Source organism: Typopeltis vanoorti, chromosome 17 (genome assembly GCF_054136105.1).
Source record: "Typopeltis vanoorti isolate ZY-2024b chromosome 17, IOZ_Tvanoo_1.0, whole genome shotgun sequence".
Taxonomy (NCBI): Eukaryota; Metazoa; Arthropoda; class Arachnida; order Uropygi; family Thelyphonidae; genus Typopeltis; species Typopeltis vanoorti.
Genome location: NC_143565.1, coordinates 85254225 through 85265745, shown reverse-complemented (window position 1 = coordinate 85265745; position 11521 = coordinate 85254225). Strand labels below are relative to the sequence as shown.

Here is an 11521-nt window from a genome sequence, read left to right as displayed (position 1 = left end):
GCAAACTGTCCGTGGTTTAATTCTTTTCACCCAGCAGCACCTTCTGCACCGAACTTAAAAGCATGCGGCAATGAGAAACTGAAACTTACAAGGTATCTGGTATCACTTACAAGTCCGTACAAGGGTCAATGTAACATACGGCGACCTAACACTATATTAGTGTGAGATCGGCGTAACATTTCCCATTGCTGAAAATTTTACAAGCCGAATTCTACATATGTATCAGATATCAGATGAGGCATTTCAGCGGATCCCTCGAAGTATTAATCTGCAAACAAAGGTAATTTTTGTTTGTCAGGGAAAGGAAAATTTGAATCTGTGTGTGTGTGTGTGTGTGTGTGTGTGTGTGTGTGTGTGTGTGTGTGTGTGTGTGTGTGTGTGTGTGTGTGTGTGTGTGTGTGTGTGTGTGTGTGTGTGTGTGTGTTACATTCTAAGCACAAAATTCTTCTGTATCTGGTTATTCTTTAATGAGTTCTCCAGTCACGAATGACTACACCTGGATGGACATGATAGGAAATAATAATGTACTAATATGGACGGTCGCTATGGTACGATTGCCTTTAGAGTGGCTGTCTCTAGCTAACAATGGTTTATTTAAGTTAAGAATGAGAGGATCGTGTAGGTGATCATGTCATACACGATCTAGTAGGTGATCGTGTATGACATGATGACTCTGAGAACTAAAAAATACGTGCTGTTTTTTTTTAAGAATGCAATTAAGACTGAAAAATGTAGAGAAAAAAAGCAAAGAATAGAAAACAGACGCTTATGATGGTGAGAGGACAGTAAAAGAATGTGTTTCCTTTTTGACATATTGAAGATTAATATGTTCTGTAAGTCTATTCAATCTTTTTTATGCTTTTATCTATATTTTTATCATTTTATGTTTTACATTTTTTAGTAAGTTGAGCGTAAGAGTTTTAGCAGTTCATTTGTTTTGCTGTAGCAACATGCTCTTCAGTAATGTCGTTCTTTATATGTATTTTTATTCAACTTTCACTTATTTTTACCTTTATTTTGAATTAGCAGTCTTCTATATTCCCCCCCCCCCCACCTCACTCCTGAAAAATTCAACATTATTCAAGTTTACATAAATACCTAGTCCTTACAAGGCATAGATTTCGGTATAAGTATTACCAGAAAAAGTGAGCTTCTACCAGTCTCGATCCATAAGGACACTGCTTTTAATAATGCGTCTCTAGTTCGAAAAACAAATTTTTAGTTAGCGTCTGCATCCTGTTAAACAGTATATTACAAATCTATTGTTATTCTTATACTAAAATGATAATCCAGTAATCGTTAGCGCCTGCTTTAAGGTAACTTCATACAATTAAACCGATGAGTGTAGGCTAATAGGCATCATTTAAATAACCTGTCACATATGTCAATACGTCAAGATCTTATTCGTGAAGTCCGACTCTCAACGTATAAGTCATCGAGTTTTTTTTTTTTTTTCCTGTTTCTTTAAAGACAAATATAAACTAAAGGAGCTATACAAGCTCGTCCAGAATAGGCTTTTACAAACATCCATGCCCACAGTGGAATGCGAACCCACGACCAGTTGGTTGGAAAGCAATCATGCTAACCACTCGGCCAACCAGATCAACAGTTCTCTCAAAGTTTATGAGGGTATAGTTATTTGAAATGACTTGAACTGAATAAATGTAATAAAATAAATAGCAAAATGACCATTTTGTTTTCCAGAGAGAGACAGAGAGAGAGAGAGATCGGTGGCACACACACTTTCTCTCTCTCTCTCTCTCTCTCTCTCTCTCTCGATAATTAACAAAAGTGAATATTTACATATTTTTTGAAGATTATATAGACTACTTCACTTCAGTACACTATTATTATATGACACCTCCACGGAGTCCAAGGATTAATCGAGAGAGATTAATCGTATATATATATATATATATATATATATATATATATATAGAACTCCCCTTCTTCCTTACCTTCTTCTACATACCAGTGTACACAATCACGCTTGGCATACATAAGATCAAACTTGTGATCAAGATAATAATAATAATATAATAAGATTGGGATAACTCACCTTCAGTTGATAAAACCCATATAAAGATTCCTCTGTCACGACGAGAGGAATCTTTATATGAGTTTTATCAGACTATGGAATATATCCTATCAAAACTACGGTTCATTACTGCATCTATCACAGTCGAAAAAAAAATATATATATATATTATTATTATTGTTATTATTATTATTATTATTACGTGACAACTTCAGGGAGTTCAAAGACTCATCGAAGGAGGGCACCTACTCCACAGTTCTCTGTCTCCACTCCACTCAATCCAACTACAACTACACCAATGCTATCTACCACCCACTACTAATACTAGTATTTGCACAGACAACCACAAACATCCATGCCCACTGCGGGATATATATATATATATATATATATATATATATATATATATGTTTGTTTTCAGCAATGCATTAAATTGCTGACAACAAATTAATTCATACATTCGATGTTCTGTTTATGCATGGTTAAACCTTTTGTGAAGAAAAATTATTTATCGAAGGAAGTAGGAAATACTCCTTAATTTTAACTTTATGGAAATCGATTGGTCTTTACTTTCACCCCCTGATGACGCGTGCATTCTCTAGCCAGTGTGACAGACGAAGAGACAATAGGGCACAACTGATGCTATCTCGAGTTCTTAATTCCAGTTACCATTCTTCTGTGAGTATCATATGAGGTCTATGGCCTGTTTCTATGAGTGTGTTACGTAGTTAAACAGTCTCTTCGAAGATGGAGAACTTGCCTAGTCAAATATCAACTAACTGAGGAAATGCAAAAAAAAAAAAAAAAAAAGTTCATTCCACTTCGATCAAAAGAATGGATCCTGAAGTCTTTCTTTCTTCTGTCGACTAGCGCCACGAAAGGATTTCACAAAGAGATGCGGGTACTTTTACCTTACCTACTATGAAAATAAATAAATTAATGAGGACGTTAATATCTAAAAATTCACGTTACTAATGGATATATCGAAAGAATATTTGTTATGTAGTAACAGAGATTTGCATGCAACTTTTATAATTCGCTGTGGAATCGGCGACTGTTAGTAAGAATAATACCACATCAGTTATCAAACTATTATTTAATCTGGCCGGACGTGTTACCTTATTGTTAAAGTACAGAGATTTCGAGAGAAAGACAGAATGGCATTCCATATCTCATCCTGCATCCTGCAGGATGAGATATGGAATGCACCCTTGATGACCTGATTCTCAAATTCGTAAATTTTCTAACGAAGATTTACGATTTGCATGAGAGTCTCAACATGCTGGCTCCATGTGAAAACTAGGACGGTTAAAAACCAGTCCTAGTTTTCATGTTTCCTTTTAGGTGCGTTTCATAAAATACATAAGCAGGCGATTAGAGGTTGTGTCCGTTTCTCTGTCAGTATGCAAGCTATTCCGGACTCTGATGGATACTTTCATTGAAATTTGTGATCTGCGCAAAAGAGAATTGATCGAAAATACATATTGCAATAACTCTGCTCAAATGGACAGTATTTAAAAATATGGGATACTTTAAGAGATACACAAGAAGGAATTCTCAAAATTCAATTTGGTTCCATTTTATTTGATTTATTTATTTTTATTGGAAAAATGGTTCAAGCTAATATTAATAATTTTCCACAATGACTGGCCGAAAGTTAAAAAAACTTTAATGTTATTAAAAATGCTATATCTGTAACCGAGGTGGGGGTGTTCCAAGCGACTTAATCGATAATAAGTACATCTTTTTCAAGTACATTGAAAAATAAAAATAATTTTAAAATTATAAATTCGTTTTTTCATTGTTTTTTCATTGTTAGACGTAACTTTTGACATGAAAAAATCAGTGTCATTACTAAACGGGCACACTGTGCATGTATATACATGGATGGATCACCTGCATCAACTATCACAGTCACTCGCGAATTCCTGACTTTCCTCATTTTCACATTTTTTAAATTAATAAACTCTTATTTTATAATTTGCACAATTTCTTCCTTATTTCAGACATTTTTCTGAGATGTGAAGTCTGAAAAAATTACATATAACATGAAATTACATCGCTAAATTACTTCATTATGATATACACCGACATAAGGATATATCCTTATGTCGGCGATACATGTTGGTTGATAGGAGAAAAAGAGGGGATATGATAGAAACATTTAAGTTGCTTAAAGGGTTTCATAGGATAGATGCAGGGGAAATGGGTCAGCACTTGGTCAGAGGGAGAAGAGGTCAGTTTAAAGAGGTCAGTTGTGTGTATGTGTAAAGAGAGAGAGAGAGAGAGAGAGAGAGAGAGAGAGAGAGAGAGAGAGCCTGTATAGCTCAGTGGAAATAGCGTTAAATCGACTGAAGACAGGCTAAAGTTCAAATCTAGTCGCCAACTAGAGGAACGTTTTCTAAGCCTCTTTTCGATCGGATCCCGAGTTCGTCGATCTTTGGCATAAGGAAGCGGATTTTTTTCTTCCGGAAAGTCGGGTTTTTTTTGTTCCGTAAACTCGAGAAACTCAAGCCAGAGAGACATGTGGTGAAGTTGTTTGTAAGAATAGAAAATTCAGAACTCCATAGTAGACTAAGGAAGTAAAAGAGGTAGTCAATGAAAAGAAGAAAGCATATTGAAAGTTCCTGGCAAGTAAGTCAACGTGTGCTCTTAGAGAATACAGAGAAACTTGTAAGAAAAAAAAAATCAACTAACGCCTTTTATTTCCGTATAGACAAGACCGTTTTAGCCTATCTAACTTTTGGAGACTGAGTGGGCAGTTCAATCTCCACTGGTAGCCAATCAGAGATAGCTGGCCAAAGGCTATCACTAATTAATCGGTACGTAGTGAAGAAGGCGGTTAGAGAGTGCCACCATTTCGTTGTCTCTAGCTCTAACACAATATATTTAATGACTGAAATAGCGTGGGTTCTACGGTCGATTTTCTTGCGTTTACGGGAACCCCGAGTTTTTGGAAGAGAAAACAGGCTTGCCCGTGCCAGAGATCGACTAACTCGGGAACCGGTCGAAAAAAGGATTACAATAATTTCCTCTAGTCGCCGACTAGATTCGAAACAGTCTTACTTCGTGCGGTCAAGCGCCGTGGAATGCAAACGCCACTTCCACTGACCTACACAGGCAAAGCTAAGCAAAAGTATTAGGAAGACTTTGGTAAGAACATAGAAAATAAATATCAGAAAATGGCAAAACATTCCAGAGGCTATTGAAAAAGCTTAGAAATGGAGGAAAAAAGTACTGTAAAAGGAATCCCGCCTTGGGCATGGATGTTTGTGATTGTCTGTGAAAATACTAGTAGCTGTGGTGGGCGGTAGATGATGTTGATGTAGTTGCGCGGCTCGTTATAGTTGGTGGAGACAGAGTTTTAGAGTAAGCCCTCCCTCGATGAGTCTGTAGACTCCCTGGAGGCAGGTCGTCGCTAGATTAGATCGCACCCTGAGGCAAACAATTAAGTATTGTCTCTGATGGATTATAAGACAAAAATATAAGAATATCTCCAATTGTTATTTTGTTTTTATCACAAGAGAAACATTAATGCAAAACGATTACATAATAATATTAATGAAATGTTTGCTCTACAGGGATACTGCACAATAGAACTGTTTCTAAGCTCTTCTAAATTTAAATTATAAGCTAATTATCCGCCTTTATCGATAGAGTTGCTAGACCAACCAATATTTCTTTGGTCATTGCTATTCGCAAATAACTTTTAATCAGTTTAAGCTTGGAAAAACTTCTTTCCGCACTTGCTACGCTAACAGGAATTAGAGTAGCGACAGCGCCTACCGCAATATCGCTGAACGAGCGCCGTTATCAAGTCGCGGTGAAATAGGCTGTCTCTATGCTACATCCTTTCGATGGTACTGCCTGGAGGTGTCATGTAATAATAATAATAATAATAATAATAATAATAATAATAATAATAATAATAATAATAATAATATTAATAATAATAATAGTAGTAATAATAATAATAATAATAATAATAATAAATGGATAAAACTGAGTATCGTGCGGTTACAAAATTCTTTGTAAAAGAAGGTTTATCGCCAAAAGCAATTCATTCGAAGTTCATAAAAGTTTATGGGCACTCTTCTTTGTTTTCGACAATTAAGAAATGGACTGCCGAGTTTAAACATGGCCGTACCAGCCTTGAAGACGATCCACGTGAAGGACGTCTAAAAAGTGTGACAACACCAGAAATCATTGATCAAGTGCACGATATGGCATTGGATGACCGGCTAGTCAAAGTTCATGAAATTGCTGAGACTATTGGCATTTCAAATGAACGTCTAGAATATGGTTTGCATGAAAAATTGCATATGAAAAAGCTTTGCGCAAGATGGGTGCTGTGCTTTCTCACAGCAGATCAAAAGCACACTCGCATGAAAATCTCTGAAGAGTGCTTGGAGCGTTTTAACAAGAATAAACATTAATGTGCGTCGATTTATTACTATAGATGAGACTTGGATTCACCATCACACACCAGAATCCAAACAGCAGTTAAAACAGTGGACAGAAGACGGTTGTTCAGCGCCAAAGAAGACAAGCTCGGTTCCATCAAAAGGAAAGGTCATGACATCGGTGTTTTGGGATGCTAAAGGTATTTTTTTATTAATTATCTTGAAAAGGATAAAATAATAACCGGAGAATATTATTCCGATCTTTTAACCAGACTAGACGAAAAAATTCGTGAGAAAAGACTCGGTTCGCAGAAGAAAAAATTATCTTTCATCAGGACAATGCACCTGCCTACAAACGTATTTTGACAATGGGAAAATTAAGGGATCTGCACTATGGATTGTTGGAACATCCACCCTATTCCCCAGATTTGGCTCCCTCTGACTTCTGTCTCTTCCCAAAACTAAAACTCTTCCTCGATGGTCAGCGTTTTTCTTCAAATCAAGAGGTGATTGCAGCTGTAGAGGGGTGTTTTGCAGATCTTACAATGAACCACTACAGGTACGGGATAATGGCGTTGGAGCATCGCTGGAATAAATGCATTATTCCGAAGGAATATTATGTTGAAAAATAAAAATAATTTTGAAATTATAAATTCGTGTTTTCATTGTTTTTTCATTGTTAGACGTAACTTTTCACATGAAAAAATGAGTGTCATTACTATATATATGCTGTCCATTGTATAAATTAATTTTATGGTCATTATTATGTAACCTTTACGTTTAATTTTATTATATTTTGCTTCATATGGTCTTCTAACAGGTAAATATTCACTTCCTTGTAAAGTACTGGATCATCAGCCAAGGATTTTACGAAATTGGTTATATATGCACAAATCTGTGACCTCATTTAAAAACAGGTAAGCCCTAGCATTCCCATTATGGGAAACCTATCTCATCATCTTTGTTTCTCCTCTTTATTACTTCCTGTAGAGCAGTGAATCCAAAACTATTGGTACACCTTTTAAAACGTTAGTAACTCCAGCTGATCCACTCTCAGGCAAAGGCAATTTAAGTAGCAATTATATTAATACTTCATTCAAACACGAATAAAATATTTATTTTTTAATATTAGCGTTAAAATAATTCACAGCACAAGGCTGACCAAAGAAAGACCTAAGTTCAATTCTAGTCGCACTACAGAAACTTTATCTAAACGTTTCTTCGATTTATTCTTCAGTTAGTCAATCTCTGGCACGGGCAAGCGAGTTTTTTGTCTTGGAAAATCTAATCCCCCCCTCCCCTTAAACTCAAGAAATTTCACTATAGAACCCATACTATTTTAGAAAATAACACATTGCATTAGGGAACACGAGATTACGACACTTCTCTGCCATCTCTTCACTGGATGCTGCTTATAATTAATGATAGAAAGCCAGCTGTCTCTGACTGGCTACTGGTGGAGACGGAATTCTTTTCCCCTCTCTCTCTCCCCAAAAGCTAGCTAAAACGGTCTTGCCTACTACCTATAAGAAAATAAAAGGGGTTTGAGGATTTTTTTAATTAATGGCTCACACATTACTTTTATTAGAAATAAAATATTAGATCATGATGCATCAATGTATTCTTTATCACAGTTACCACCATGGGTGTGCTGCTGGTAAATTTTTAACAACCAACCAGCTCACTAAAAAAAATTGTGTATGTCTTTATTTCAAGTTTTACTGATTTACAATAAAATTTTAAAGCAATAATGAAATATTCATTTTATTATTATAATTTCCATATAGCTGATTGATTTTCACAAACTGTTTTCGCTAGCTTGTGAGAATTCTTGTATGAATAGCCAATCTATGGTGACGATTCAACCATTCAACTGTATGGGGATTCGCTATTAAGAGGCGTAATAATTGAGAGTTTAACGAAGTCGTACCAGCCGGGTGCGAACATAAAGGACGTCAGCGAATCTATTCGACTGCAAAAACAGAGGGTGAAAGAGATGATAATAGTGGCAGGAACGAATGATTTGAAAGAGGACAAAATGGAAATGATAGAGGATGTGAGGGAGTTGTTTGAGGTAGCAAAAGAGAAGAGTGAGAGAGTTAGGATGGTGAGTATCTTACCGCGGTATGACAGCGAAGTGTTTAGAAGGAGGGCCATAATTGCCAATGACTTTATGCGTGGGTTATGCATGGAGAGTGGTGTGGAATTTGTGGATGTGTGGAATGAGTTCGATGGGCGAAAGGACTTATATAAGATGGATGGGTTACATTTGAATGGAGTTGGTGTACGGAGACTTGAAAGAGTGTTGATGAATGATGTGGAAGTGGATGTACAGACTCAGGGAAACTAGATTTATTAAGAGGGGGGGGGAGTATATATGCAGACTTTAAGGGGGGCAGTTAAGTGTATGAATGAGTATATTATGCCCGGGCGAGTACGACGGACAACAAATCAGAATGGGATAATTAGTATAAGGAATCAAAGTAGGGATGGGACAAATGGGCTTCTGCGATTCATGTACACTAATGCCAGGAGTATTAGGAACAAGAAGGAAGAGTTTTTGGCCATGGTTGGCACTTCCAGGCCACAGGTTGTCGGTATTAGTGAAACATGGCTGACAGAAGATGATAAAGCTAGTGGGATTGAATGCGATGGGTATAGCGTGTTCAGGAGTGACAGGGTGAATAAAAAGGGGGGAGGAGTGTTATTGATGATAGCTGATGAGCTTCAGCCAAGGAGTATAGAAGTTGAACTGCAGGATGGGGAAAAAAGCACATTTGAGGCTGTTTGGTGTGAGATACAATCTAGCAGAACAAAATATACAATTGGGTGCTGCTATAGACCGGGTGATGGAGTGGATGGTGGGAATAGTATGCATAAGCAAATAGAAGAAATGAATGGAAAGAGGGTAATTATTATGGGTGATTTCAATTATGGTAATATTGACTGGAAAGAGGAGAGGGCACATGGGAGGAAGGAATTGGATTTTATGCAGTTATTAAGGGACAACTATCTACGGCAACATGTATTGGAAAATACCAGGGGGCAGAGAGTGCTGGACCTAGTAATTGCAACTGAGAATGTGGCTGTAACGAACATGACCTTGTTGCCACCAATTGGTGAGAGTGACCATAAGGTCATGACTTGGGAGGTGGCTAAAGGAGTCGAATTTACAATTAAGACAGGGTATATGTGGAATTATCGGGCTGGTAAGTATGACAAGCTTAGGTGTGTGCTTGGCTCAATGCCATGGCATGTAAAACTGCAAGGGCTGGATGTTGATGGTGCATGGGAGGTGGTCAAGAACTGTTTGCAGGAGGCAATGGTTGACTGTATACCAAGAGTCCGAATAATAAATCAGGTAGGGGTTAAATGGATAAATAACACTATTAAGCTTGAGCTGCAAAAAAAGAAACAATTGTGGAGGGAATTTAAGGAGAAGGGTGACCATCAGGTGCATGAACAGTATAAAGCTCAGGCCAGGATGGTAACAAGGGTGGTAAGAAAAGCAAAAGCAGATTACGAAAGGAAATTGGCCATGCAGGCTAAAGAGAATCCCAAACAGTTTTTTCAATATGTTGCAAGTAAAAGGAAAAATGCTCATGGTAGAATGATCTTAAAAAATGCTGAGGGTAGGGAGGTAACTGAATCAGTCGATGTTGTGGAATTACTGAGCGAGCACTTTGCAAGAGTATATCATCCAGGTGGTGGCCTTGCGGAAATGGAGGAACCAACAGCTTATACTGGAATTGTGATGAATGAGGTAGAGGTAACTAGTCTGTTACAGAACCTCAATGTCAATACATCTGTGGGATTGGATGGTATACCAGCTCGTGTCGTACGTGAAACGGCAAAAGAATTGTCAGTGCCCTTGACCATTATGTTTAATTTGAGCCTCAGGACTGGGTCAGTCCCAAGGGGGTGGAAAGAGGGGAAAATAGTTCCACTGCACAAAGGTGGTTCCAAGGCTGCTGTTGAAAATTACCGGCCAATCAGCATAACAGGAATCATTATCAAGGTCTTAGAGAAAATAGTCAAGAGGAAAATACAAGATTGGATAGAAGAAAATGGGATACTGTATCGGGGACAGCATGGTTTTGTGAAGGGTAGGTCATGCCTCAGTAACTTGCTCACGTATTATAACACAGTGACGGCTGACCTGGATAAGGGTAATGGGTTTACAGTGATTCTGCTGGACCTTGCTAAGGCCTTTGACACGATACCACATGGAATTCTAATCAGTAAATTGCAGCATATGGGAATGGACATAGGGTTGGTGAGATGGATAGGAGGGTGGTTGACGGAGAGATATCAGAGAGTGGTTTACTCAGGAGTAGAGTCCACAAGACGGCCTGTGACTAGTGGTGTACCACAAGGATCTGTTCTTGGACCACTGCTGTTTAATTTGTTCATAAATGATATAGGAAAGGATCTGAGAGGAACAGTTCATTTGTTTGCGGATGATGCAAAGTTGGGTAGGGCAATAGTGAATGCAGATGCCGTCAAAATTTTGCAGGATGATTTGGATAGATTGGAGGTCTGGGCTAGGGAGAATGGATGTCAATTTAATGTGGCAAAATGTAAGGTTATGCATTTTGGGGTGAAAAGATGGGAGGCAGTTTACTGCATTGGTGGAACCGTGCTCCAGGAAATTGATGAGGCACGAGATTTAGGAGTGTTGGTGGATAAGGAATTGAAATTTAGGGGACACATTGCAAAAGTGGCCAAATCAGCTCATCAAATCACTTGGTTGCTGAAGAATACGTTGACAAGCAGAGACAAGCAGGTTATTGTTCCTCTGTATCGAGCCTTGATAAGACCTCATCTCGACTACTGTGCTCAGATTTGGTCACCTAGGTTTCTTCTTAATGGGGAGGAGGTGGAGAGGATCCAGAGGCGAGTGACCAAGATGATAGCAGGTCTGTGGAATGAACCGTATGAGAACAGGTTGAGGATTTGTGGGTTGCAAAAATTGGTTGATAGGCGGAGGAGGGGAGATATGATTGAGACATTCAAATTACTGAAGGGTTTCTATAAAATTAATTCAGAAGATATTTTTGAGAACAGGGCTGGTTGTGGG

At 37.9% G+C, this 11521-nt stretch overlaps 1 protein-coding gene across 2 annotated transcripts in view; it reads left to right on the top strand.

The window, feature by feature from the left end:
* The first annotated feature begins 242 nt into the window (after nt 1-242).
* The window catches only part of FucT6 (alpha-(1,6)-fucosyltransferase 8), a 160140-nt gene continuing 148861 nt past the window's right edge, over nt 243-11521 (top strand). Inside the window, exons 1-2 of one of the 2 annotated variants that reach the window (XM_090407763.1) lie at nt 781-833; nt 7262-7358. The gene's annotated coding sequence lies outside the window, so the exon portion shown is untranslated. Of the gene's footprint in view, nt 281-780; nt 834-7261; nt 7359-11521 lie in introns of those variants that run through there. The other variant, XM_090407764.1, reaches the window with a different exon arrangement.